The following is a 13175-nucleotide window of genomic DNA, read 5'->3' as shown; positions in this document are numbered from 1 at the left end:
ACGCGAACAAAATTTACGCGTAATAAAATTAACGCGAATTTAGGAAAAGTTCTGGTCAAATGCTTATAGTAAAAAAGTTAACATACATAAAATTAACGCGAATTTTTGAAATTCGCGTTAATAACATATATCGTTAATTTCCTATAATAAGGTAGGCGGTAAACTGATCCTGACGGCTAAAACGGTCAAAAATAAAGTGGAGAAAAAACTCGAGAGAGCGGCGGAAATCGAGCCTAAAAAAAGCCTTCCTAATATCCGTTTGAAAAACAAATTAGTCTAGGTCGTTGTCGGACTTATGTAGAGATATATCTTTCAGGAGGCCATAACTCGAATCAAATCAAACCCCGTGTAACGTTTATATCATGGCCTTTTTACAGGCCGGTTTAATTTTTGACTTCCTCGTCTCGTAGTACTTTGCAAGTACGCATTGCGTGCCTATTTGTTAATTAGTCCGTAAAATCACAAACCGACTTCCGTATTTTTTCAGCGGTTACACTTTTGTAAACCAAAGCTATCATCACATAATGGGTTTTGGTTAATCTGCTCTCGATAAGTTCAAAAGACAACACGTGTTCAATGTAATTAGATGTAATTTCGTTTATAGCTTAGATTTCATCGGGTGCGAGGCGAGATAAAGTCGCTTGGACCTTGTGCGATCTTGGTACGAGTATATACTCAATTGCTGAGACCGCCAAAATGTCTATCAAAATCGATAGACCCCGGTCGATAGATCTTTCAAAGCAAGCACAACTAAATTTAGTAGTCGCTAAACATAGTAGCATCCCAACGTACCTTTGACATTTAATCACTGTTTGTCTGCCGAATGGCGACAAAGAACCGGGGGGGGGGGGGGAGAATCGCATATGAAAGTGACGGGGATGCTCGTCGTCTCGCTTAGGGGTGTAAATTTCGGATTTTGGGTCTCGCTAAGGGTGTTCCGGGCAAAACGCCAATATTTTTAGCCACAATGGTCTCGTTTAGGGTTACAAACGAAGAAATATACAAATATAAATTATATTCTTAGTTTTCTGGTATCTTTTGTAGGGCTCAAGAAAAGCTTGAGCCACACCCAAATTGGTCTATTTTGGGGGTTCATTTCAAAATTTCCGACGAGCATCCCCGTCCTCTTCTTATAGGAGTCCCCCCCCCCCCGGGGCAAACTATTAGAGTTGGATTCCTTCCCCGAAACCACATTCTCTCGCCAGATTACTTATAGATCAAAACACTTAAAAAGTTTAGAGGAGTAAATTTGCTTTAGTAAGTTTTCTTTTTCAGTTTTGTATTCTTTTTCTCGATCTTCAGCTATCAGCGGTTTTTATCTCATTACTTCAACTTTCAACTTCAACTTTCAACTTTATTCAATAAATTTTCACAATTGTTTTAAGTGAATAAAAAAAACCTATGGAACCATCCGCAACTGAATAGCAAGAACTAATCCAGGTGGGTTAAGTTTACTTTATGACACAACTCTTGAATGTTATAAACGATTCCGAATAAAACGCCCATTTAATTTTGCAAGTAAAATTTTACGGACCATTCAGACGGCTGCAAGTAAAAACCCCAATTTAAAAATAGCTCCTTTACTAAAAAAAAACCGCTATAAAATTTAATACAGCCGTTTCATAACACATTTTATACCATGCCTAGATCAGCCAATCATCGGGCCGTTGTATATTCGGGTTCCCCCCTCCCTGTGCCTGCGTCGTCCCTGTGCGTCCGTCCCACTCTCGTGTTCTATGTTCCCATCTCCCCTCCCTGCTCGTGTGTTCGGTCAGTGTTGGGATCTGTCTCGCGTGCATAACTAGTATAAATACGCCTCCCAAAAGCTGAGGGTATATCGAGCACTTAAATCTAAACTTGTAGTTTTTACAAGAAACCTCGACCGCTTTCTCGAGAAACTTTCAGAATCAAGATTGATCTCGCCCGAATATTCTATCCTGGAACGCCAAAACAGAAAAAAATTAGCATTTTTTCCTCCAGGCTATAGAATTCTTAAAATAGCTTGTCCGATTAATTTAATTCGTGTTTGCTTGTTTTCGCCTTACGAAAAGTTCATTTCTTTTAAAGCCTTATAAAGAATCGAAGGTGCCGGGGGGGGGGGGAGGCGATTTATTAGGGAGATGGGCTTAATGTACATATACTTGTGAATTGCCGGTAGTTTTACCGTTATCAATTTATATAGGCCATTTGAACTTGCTTTCTATTTTATTTAGCATTTCCATCTAAACTTTAAATAAAACAATAGCCAACCACCGCCTCTTTCAACCTTTCATCTCACAACACACATACACAGCATGTAGCAAATTAAACGTTATTGAACATTAATTAAATCATCTGATGTGTTAAGGCATGATACGCTTTTGTGCAACTTAGAGATCGCACTTTTATCAGTTCGCACATAATACTCATTACTAAATCTAGCACCGTCCCCGAATTTTCGCAAATCCTGTGTTCGTACCACATGTTAAAATCACTGGAAGATACCGTGACTCCGACCAATGGCATGAAACACGGTATGTTAATTTACTGCTATGATAATTATGTGTCTTTAACTAAGTATGCTAGCATCTTCTACCTGGAAGACGAAAATTGAATCGATCAAAGCTTAGAAGTAACAGAGGACAAAGGTGAGTTGAAAAATATGAGTTATTTTTAGTCGCTTAAAGTCTTATTAAACTGGAGTGGACTACAGAACTTGTAGAATGAAGGTTTTATTAGTTGATAGCACTCGTACGGAGTCGCACGGTCTAAATGCAAACAAACAAATGCATCAAAATCCGTATTTTCAAATTTCAGCATTTCCGAGAAAGAGTTTTAATTTCCAATATCACTATACGTGAAATGAAAGAAATGGCTATGCTTAAGTGTGTTTCAAGTGCAACCATTTTCTGCGCTAGTTAATTTTAAACCGTCCCAGGCTAATGAGAGCACAACAAAGGGTAGGAAATGCACTTGGACTTGAGTTTAAGTGAGTTTGTTGGACTTGACCAATTCGTCACTTGAAACGGTTGGAACGGCAGGGAAGGCAGGGATAGGACTGGTATGCATGAAACAGATTCAGATGCGTAAGAATTAAGTCATAATTGTGGAGTGTTTAATGACTAAAACTGAAGTACGGAATATTATCAAGCTCAACATCACTATTTATTCCTGTTATTGATGCCTTTATATGATCGCATAGCTTAAGGCAACTACAGTCGCCTTTTAAGGCGACTTTCTGTAACGTAAGGCGCCTTTAGGTCCCGAAGTAGGCCTTCTTTTTTTAGTTTACTTCACGAGAACCGTTCATATACTAAATAAATCAAGGTAATACCATGCTTCGAAAAGATCACTCATGAGTAACCATTAACGAACTTCAATTAAAAGTAAGAAAATGATTGCAGTATAAAACTGGAAACTAAGAAGACATCTACGATTACTATGCTAATCGTTTCGCTGGCTGAAAGGGCCGTTTTCCGCGTAATTTGCACAATACATCTTTCATTGCCGTATAACGTGGACAAGTTAACAACAAGTCGAACGCACCCAAGCCTTTCTGACTCGAAGATAAACTAAATTATTTAAAGTTAGATTTTGATCGCTGTTAAATGTGAGTCAATTCCCTTACTCATCCAAAAGCTGATGGATTGCTGAAAGTAGCATGACTTGATTAAAAAAAATGTCGATCAACGTACTCACTAACGTCTTCAAATCAAGTGTGGCCGTGCGGAAGAAGAGAAACTGGAAACTTCTTGATAGACTATACTGCACAAAACCCTGAAAGATTCATAATTAGATCCAACTCCGCTTTGAGGAGTACAAATAACGCGTGAAACGAGTTCTATGAGATATCGCACGATATTTGTACTCTACAAGACCGGTTTTACAGGGTTTGTTTGCTCCTCTTATTTTTCCTAACCGCGCGAAAGATTAGAAAAACGATGTGCTCTCTCTTAAAAATATTTAACACAGTTTTTAATATTTTTAAATTGTCTTTCTTATATTTTTTATTTTGTGTCCCCAAATTAGTATGGGAATTTTCCCAAGCTATATGTGGTTTTTACACATAATAAAGTTTTTAGCGGAGCTCCCAGCGGCCCGAAGGGCCGCAGAGCAGAGCCCCATACCCATAGAAAATTAACAGACCCATGCTTTTGGTTTTTCATGGTCATCATGGCTAGCGGCATGGCTCACGGGCGCGTGCGACGACGACGACGACGAAGTTGCCCCAACATGGCGGCCATACTCCAGAAATCGGTTTAAGGTTATGGTTAACGCCAGCTTACATCTTTGATAGTAAAAAAATTCGAGAAAAAACTCTTTTACATCTTTGATATTGGACATCCATGTCATGGTCAATTGACAGCTGTCAAAACGAAGTATCCGCTGACCAGTATCACATGACCATATCGCGGGCTCACATACAGAACTCATCGAGGTCAAATGTTTTTTTTTAAAGTTTACCGCTGACCAAATAATGGTTTACATTGGATCGTGGGCTCAAGTGCTATATTTTTCCTATTATTGGTCCGTAAATTGGGAGCTCCGCTTTTAGGCTTGGCTAAATCTATTTAATATCATTATCATCATCATCATCATCATCATCATCATCATCATCATCATCAACAACAACAACAACATCAGCTGCAGCAGCAGTCGTAAAATTTTGATCATCTCTTATACATTTTAGTGTGAAGTTATCCTAATATCGCTGTACATTTTCAGTCGTCCTTTGTATTTTGGATCGCCCTACTGACTCGTCAAAATACTGCAGACTCTAAAAACATACAGCGATACTACACACTAAAATGTCTAATAAAATATGCTTACTCCGTTAGCCGGCTAAGCGGTCACAGTAAAAAAGCGTGGGTTTCTCCATGGGCAAGAAAACTCCTAAGTACACAGGAACGATATACTACAATTCATTACCCGCCAATGATAAAAGTGTCCTGTCCTTAAATAATTTTAAAGGTATGATAATTAAGCATTTTTATTTGTACATTTTATTTTTTAGAGTTTGTTTTCTTTAGCTTTAGTTTTAATGCTTTTTAAGGTTTTTATAAACATTTGTTCAAATTTTTATATTTTTAACATTTTTATCTTGTACATAATTTTATTGTCCCAGGGCTCCAGTGGATACCAGCCTCGTTGCTGAATGGGCCACCCTGGTTAAATAAAGTTTCCTTACTCCTTACTCCTTGACATTAAACGCAGCTACGCATAAAAAGAACTATCCATAATTGTATGTATGCAGTTTACCAAATACACATTGGAAATCAATTACATTTATAAAAAGCTTGTCCCTTTCTTCTTTTTGTATGCTTGCTTGATGATTTTTCATCGAAAGACTTGTTCCCGAAGTTGATTAGAGTTAGCTTGTTTCTGGCGTTCGGTAAGTGGGGATTAGCGCAAAAAATTAACGGCGAGTGAAGAAAATAAAAGGCGAGAGGTTTGACCTCTCTCCGGCCGGCCCTCCCTTTCTCCCCAACTAAGCAAACGCCTGGAACAGGCTAGAAATTGATCGTTTAGTCTTAGATTTTCTTTTATATATCGGAATGACTTCGTGCTCTGCTCAGAGAGAGCGCTCTAGAAAGACTACAAAATATTTGTACGTGACTGACAGAGCCAGTTTCCCGCTAAATTATTCTCATTTTAGCAAGTTACGCTCCGCGAACTAATAGGGTATAAAAATTTTACCCACTTGTGAAACTTGTCGACAACATTATTAACCGTTTTTTTTTTTTTTTGATAATTAATATCTTGCTCCTGTGGAGGTCTTTTTCGTAGCCAAACTAGGAAGACTTTTATTACTCAAACTTGACAGTTAAATTAACGAAACCCTTTAGGAATATTGAAAAATCGTGACTTATATTTCGCATCAGCGCCCACATCCGATTTAAGTCACGCTTGGTAGTTTTAATTTGGCGATGGCGGCTCCCATCGGTTTCAGAAAGACAGGATCAAAATAAGTTACAATTTTATCGATTCTAAAATGAATAAGCTTTTTGGATATATATATACATTATTTTGGTTTTCATAAAATAGCGAGTATATATTTTTTTACACGAATCAGGAAACTTGTGACGAAATGCCGTAACTCATTTCAACTCCCACTTTTGTCATTCAAAGTAGGCCCTGATGTTAATGTCCACTTGTCATACAAAGCGAGGTGTCAAATGCTTTGTTTTCTGAAAACAATGTGTCGGGTGGAAAAAGATTTGTTCCTTAATCGGTAAACTACGTAAAACGTTCCGCGGTGTGAACAAGGAGAACGAAGGAAACCATTTTCAACTCGATTTCTTGGATAAAGTTTTGTGTTGCTCTTCCAAACGCCTGAAATACCGATGTGAAGTTATGATTTCTACCAAGTAAGTGTGGCGAACTATTTGCTAACGGTGTTTGTTGTTTATTCTGTGCTTTATATACCAATATACCCGTTATTTTCTAAGACTAAGGACAAAGATTATAATGTGCGTGTCATGATATCGACAAAATCAATCTACATGACCATCAGTATGTTACGCGATTTCTTATAAAGCCATTTAACTTCTTGCCTGATTTTATGACAGATTAAAAATTCTAGGTGTCTTTGCTGAATCATGTTGATTTGTTCCACAATTAAGGCGCCCACGGCAAAGATCAATACACTTATTAGGTCATGACGAATGTTTCGAATCGGTCTATCTATTTATATACTTATTATGGTACTTTATTCGTGTAGGAAATTGTTTACGATCGCGACGTTTCGCTGCGATAAAAAAGTGCCGAACGATTACCTGTTTTGCTCCAGCCATGATAGCTTTGTTTCATACAGTTTTTAGGAATTTTTATTTAGTTTAGCGCATCCGTGTACGCTTTCATGGTAACTTTTCGTGACTTTAACGTGGTTTTAACTAATTAACTTCATTGTATTTATTGCGAAATCTAAACTTCTTTCTCTACGTAGACGTTCCTTTAACACTTTATTACCAACAATGACAAAACTCGTCCAGAATTCATGTTCACATACTATTTTCCTTAAAAGATACGACGTTTTGAACATTGAACTCATGAACTCTGAACATTCGGGAACTCTTGCGTGGAACGTTCATACGTGACCTTCGGACAATCTTCGGGAAATGATCGAAAATTTTCGGAAAATCGTCATAATGCTACCTAAACAGCACATTAAGCTACATTAATAAGCTTATGTTAAAGCCTGCAAATGTGTAAATTCGCTCCATTTTTTTTAAATGGAAGATAAAGATGTATGCGGGCTGAAATGTTTATGCAATTAATAAAGCAATTTGAAAGTAATGCATAATTACGCATTTCACTACTATTCTATCAAAAAAAATATGTGAAATATCTTTATTTGAACTGCGGGTAAAGCCTGGTTTTCACTAGCGACGAAAGCACAAGCGCAAGCACAAGCACAAGGATAACAGCTCTTATTTCACCATGAAAACGGCTTCGACTCAAGCAAAAGCACAAGCGCATTGCATTTTGATGCTTGTGCTTGTATCAAAATTTGTCCTTTTTGCGTGATTGCGCTTGTGCTTGCGTCGCTAGTAAAACACAGGCTTAAAAGATTTAATATACGAAAGACCATCGCAGTTATGTACGCAACTTGAGGAATTGGTACAAGAAAGGCTGACTATTATTCTCTATTTGTTTTGTCCCCTCAGGGTTCAGATAAAAGCTTTTCAAGTCTGCGCCTTGAGTCTGTAAACAATGGGCAGGCAAGAAGATAAGAAAGGCCAACAACAGCGACAGAACAGTGCTTTACTTCAAGTTCCCAACAGCATGGAGATTAGTGACAATGGGCAAATACCTCTCGTAATTATTAATGATGGAGCCGGAGATGAAGAATTAAAGACTGGCGAGAAGCCACCACAGAGAAAGCGCTCCCGTGGATTAAGCACCGTCTCGATGAATTCTAACTCGAGTACGGATGTTCAAGAACTTGGAACTGCGGTAAGATGATGAATTGTTTAACCTGTCTCTAGAGTCTTTTGTTTTATAACGTTAGCTGTTTATAGTTATGTTGTTCTTTATTTTGGGTTAGATCTTAACACATTGAAATCATGTGAAAATTGTTTCGCTAAACGATTATGACATCATTATTGGTTCAATGCAAAGGAGGTCTCACTGGCTAATAACTATTGCTGGCAAATAGATAATTTACCAGTGCCGCCTTTAGTAATCTGCACCATCATTGTTTTAAATTAAAGTACATAGAATCCGATTGAACGAACAGTAGCCAAGAACAACAACAGACTAAAAGCCCAGACAGGAAAGTGGAAGCCCCTCCTTAACGTTTAGCGTTCCTATTGCTGGAACATTTATGTATTTGTGGTGTGTTTTTGGTGGATAACGTTTAGCGTTAACGTTTAGCGTTCCTATTGCTGGAACATTTATGTATTTGTGGTGTGTTTTTGGTGGATATTATTAAGTAAAATAGAATAAAATTTATTTAGTGAATATACGACACGTGGTTGACTACGAAAGGTCGTGGAACATGCTGCATGTATAACTATAGTTGAGAATTCAGCCCACCATCCACTGCCTTACTAAACGTTTCCAAAGTTCAAAAGGGTAAACTTGGCCCAGGGTTGCAGTAGACCTTAGCACAATCCGAAAGATGGCATTTAAGGACATGTTTTGCATGCATTTGGCAAGCTTTCGATTAAAAAACGAAAAAGATATAACAATGAGCGACAAAAGTCCTTGAGACAGTTGGTTGAAATAAATACTAAATTTAACATTTCCATTTTTCCACTTTAAATCCGTTGCAGCTTGTGAACAACTCCCCCCCTCCCCCTTTTCAATGTTATACACAAACGAGGAAAGTCTTGCAGATAGCAAATCCAACATTGTTTCTAGGGGAAGGGGTTATTTCGAAGGGGTGAAGGGTAAAATTTGTCCAAGGTACTCAAAAAGTGCCCAATGCCTCAGCACTTTTGGCGCTCATTGTAGAAGCCTTGCAGCAGTATATGGATTTTCGGGATGCCTTCTCATAATTTACTTGATTTTATTTAATTCTCTTTTTTAGCCATAAAAATTAACAACGTGATCGATGGCCGGGATGTTTTTCTCATTAGTTATGGACGAAATTTTAAAATTCAGGACAATAATAATTGGCACGAATGCATTTAAAGCAGTGGAAGTCAATTTATCAAAGGCAGCTTTGCTCCTGACTTCCAAGATAACATGATTTGACTGGTTTAAACGATTTTTTTTCCAGGAAGAGTTGGTAGGTCAAAAGTCGACCAAACTTCACCAGCTGATACTGAATGGAGAAGTGGAGGAGGTGGAAAAATTATTATCCAAGGGAGGAGGTACGAAGTATTTCGATATTGTCTTCTAAAAAGACTAAGAGTCTGTTTTTTTGCTAAGAAACAGCCCATTCAGGAAGAAGTGAAGAGAGACTTTGATACTTTTGATTAGAGCGACTAGAATTGGTGTTAGCAAAAGAACCGAAGCCTATGAGGACGTAGGAAGCACTTTGATTGAATGGTTATGTGCGCTGGATTTCGGAGAGGTCCAGGTTCGAGCGCTGGCCGGGTTCGCAATGAGTTCTTGAGCGACACCATGCCTCTCTTTTACCAGGAGTGTGAATTTTTATTGGTTAATTGTTGAGGCAACCCGGCTAAACAAGTGCTAGGGTGGGATTGGGTGGGTTAGTAATCTACGACTGACTAATTTCCAGGTCAAGAAGGGAGTATCAATAATTCTTAGTCACTTCCTGCTGTAGCCTGCGAACGCAGACGTTTTTCCGTCCGAGGGTTTTTTGTTTTTAAAGTGCTTAAATCCAAAATGGCGGACATCGACGCCCAAAAAGCCCTGTGAACGCGATTGCTGCATCGATGAAGCTCTTAGCTCCTTCAAAATTGGAAAGGCCCTATCGGCCCGAGAACTGAAATCGCTTTCGCTTATTTTTTTTCAGGAGTTAATAATGGAGACAAGTCAGGTAAAACTCCTCTTCACACCGCCATCCTCTCAAAACAGTTCGGGATTGTTGACAGACTACTGGAATGCGGTGCTAACGTCACTATAAAGGATGACGCAGGAGACACCCCACTACACACTGCCATCCGTGTTGGAAGCGGGAGACTGGTACTGGTGAGTATGAGAAGGCAATCACATGAACTGAAACAAATAATGAAGTGGGAGGCAAAAGTCACATTATACTCTAACAGTGCATACGGTCACCATGCTTCGTGTTTGTTTTTGTTATCCCTGGTGCGCACCAGCTTTCGACGGTGAGAAAGATCTTCCAGATGACTTAAACTTACAGACATTCTTCTCCCCATAGCCTTTTCCTTTCCTCTCAGCCGGCGCGGCCTTGGCACCAGAAATGAAGGGCTCTGGGTTCATAGGAATTTTGAATTAATTCGAATTTCGGCTGTTTTGAAAACAAAGAAATATTGAACGGAAGTCAAAAACGCTATGACTCTCTCACACAGTATATAGAAACATCAGGACTGCATATAGGAAGACCGGAAGTCCCATAAACTAGGACTGGAAATGTTTTGCCTCCAGAGCCTTCGTTTCTATGTCAAGGCCCCGCTAGCTAAGTGAAGCGAAAAGGGCTATGGGGACAAGAATTTCTTACATAAAACGATTATGTCCCAGAAATTAAATTTACGAATGTATCAGATTCCCTTATAAATACAGCATTTCTCGTTTCGTTTGGTCCATTTTAAACTTTTCAGATTTTTCCAAGAAAAACTACTGGAATTTTGTTGATAGCAACTAACAAATAAGGGAACTTTCCTTTACAGACCCTACTCCAGCAGGGACGTTCAGACGCAAACGCTCTTGGTCGTAACTCGTGCACGCCCCTGCACCTTGCAGCTGAAATGGATAACGAGAAAGTTTGTCAAATATTGGTAAGTTTCTATGACAATGCCATATGTTGTGATCCGCAGCCTATTTAATAAAGCTGTATGTAGCTTCGACACCAGATGACAAGAAGTTATTCATTCATCTGAATTATTTCTTTATTTAGATTGAAAATCAAGGAGATCCAAAAAGTCTAGACGATGACCGCATGACACCGCTGGCTCACGCTATGGAGAGAGGCGCAAGAAAGTCAGCGGAATTTCTGTTAAAACACGGTGTGTATAAATTAATGTCGAAAAGTTAATTGATTTTTAGAAGTAAACAAAGCTATAGAATGATATCTCATTACATTTCTAAACCGTGGAAACCTTTCTGTTTTATTGTAGCCGAACAGCAAGGGACAGTTGAGAACTTCCTATATGACGTTGATGTTGATGGCAATAGTCTTCTCCACCTGGCCGTAAACAGCGGTGTACTTGGGGTGAGCATGCGCTAACTGGTATCCTTGAAGCTGTTTAAGTTAAAGATCCTCTCAAATCAATCCTAATTAACCTAAACAAAGCAACCACTAACCATCGGACGGCAAGCTCGAGGTTTCTATTGGCTGATAGCCCCGAGCATAAAACCCTGGCTAAACGGCAAAGCAAGTAGACGCAAGTTGAAAACTTACGTCTACTTGTGTCTTCGTTTGGCCAGGACTTGCGTGCACTTGCGTTGACTTTCGTGTACTTGCGTTAAATTGCGTTCACTTTGGTCGAGATCAGATTTGCACTCAAGTCAACGCAAGTTTTTCACCGTTTGGCCACCCAACGCAAGTTAACGCAATTTTTGCAGTTTACTTCAAATACTGAATTGCAGCGCGTGACATTTTAAATGGCTTTTTGCAAACTTGCGTGCACTTCCGACTAATCTTGCGTCTCCGTTTTGCCATCCAACGCAAGTCTGTACGCAAGTTCAACTTGCGACTACTTGCGTCCACTTGCGTTACCGTTTGGCCAGGGCTTAACCCAGAGACCGATCGATTCAACCAAGCGTGAAAGTGGTTAATTTCTAGATTTGGTTTGTGATTTCAACAATTTTACTTGCGCACGCTCCGCTTTCGTAGTAGGGATTCGCCTCTCTCCAACTATCAGCCGTTAGCATAATCCAGCGGCTGACTATTGGCAAAACGCGCAATCTGATTGGCTACGTGGGTGCCGTCTATCGATCAACAGACGGCAACTAGAGCCGGTTTCAATTCAGTGTCGTGAAACCAAAACCAAAGTAATTACTCCGGCCAATCACAAAGGACACAGACAAACCAGTGAACTAATCAAAACTCCAAGCAAATACATGTAGCCGCCACGAAGCGCTGGAAAACTTGCGCGAGCGAGTCACGATTGGTTTTGGTTTTAGTTCTGATTGGCTGAGAAAGTGGCGCGAGATTTTTAAGTCAATCACTAAGCGTAGCAATGCAAAACCAAAGCAAACCCAATTAACTTTCGACACTCAAGTGAAAACCGCTCTATGTTGCCAATCAAATTGCGCGTTTTACCAATAGACGGCAGCTTGGTTTTGCTGATGATCGATAGACGGCTCTCAGAGCGCGCACTTAGTTTTTCGCTGAGTTTTATCAAACGAAACCTTCAAAAAAAATAATTCTAGCGATATTCTGTGTTTAATAGATCAGCCACTGAGTTATGCTAAAACAATGAGACAGCTCGCTTTCTATTTTAACAATAGAGTGTTTCTGTCGAGGAACTATCGGCTGATAGTTGCCCCGCGGAAATTTGATTTTCTTAAAACAAATAGTAGCCCGAGAAGCGAAGCTTCGAGGGCTAATATGCTAGTTTTAAGAACATCAAATTTCCAAGGGGCAACTATCAGACCGATAGTTCCGAGACAGAAACACTCTATTGTTTTTATTGTTCACCACTAAATTTTCTTCCGCGCGCACATACAAAAATGAGCATTGTGAATTATTTTTACTTTTCAGGATAAAAAACTCAATTGAAAGCCGAAATTTAACAAACGAAACAAAACCAGACAAGAAACCCACGAAATGCAGTGAATTTGGTTGGGTTTTTTTTGTCTGCAGGCACGCTTGTGTACAAAAAAAAGTCATGGGCGGGCACTATCGATCCGGGCATTTTTCTCGGAAGGGCACTATGGGCTGATAGTGCCCTCCGGCGGAAGGGCACTATCGCGTCACGTGTTCAATTTAAACCAATCAGAATCGGAGAAAATTTAGTGGTGAACTATAACAGCTGATAGAAACATCGAACGTGCCGTATAATTGTTAAATAGAAACCTCTAGCTTTCCATGTAATCGTTTAATAGTCTGATATGTCAGGCAAAACGCAAAACAACACAGTGCCGCGCATGCAGTC

At 39.4% G+C, this 13175-nt stretch overlaps 1 pseudogene across 1 annotated transcript in view; it reads left to right on the top strand.

The window, feature by feature from the left end:
* The first annotated feature begins 6207 nt into the window (after positions 1-6207).
* Positions 6208-13175, top strand: part of LOC144638605 (transient receptor potential cation channel subfamily A member 1-like) — a 32856-nt pseudogene continuing 25888 nt past the window's right edge. Inside the window, exons 1-7 of the transcript XR_013567976.1 lie at positions 6208-6347; positions 7647-7935; positions 9206-9299; positions 9908-10083; positions 10746-10853; positions 10973-11081; positions 11193-11287. The product of XR_013567976.1 is annotated as a transient receptor potential cation channel subfamily A member 1-like (transcript). The remainder of the gene's footprint in view (positions 6348-7646; positions 7936-9205; positions 9300-9907; positions 10084-10745; positions 10854-10972; positions 11082-11192; positions 11288-13175) is intronic.

This window comes from Oculina patagonica, chromosome 14 (assembly GCF_052425735.1).
Source record: "Oculina patagonica isolate OP01 chromosome 14, crgOcupat, whole genome shotgun sequence".
Lineage (NCBI taxonomy): Eukaryota > Metazoa > Cnidaria > Anthozoa > Scleractinia > Oculinidae > Oculina > Oculina patagonica.
This window is presented reverse-complemented; position numbering and strand designations above follow the sequence as displayed.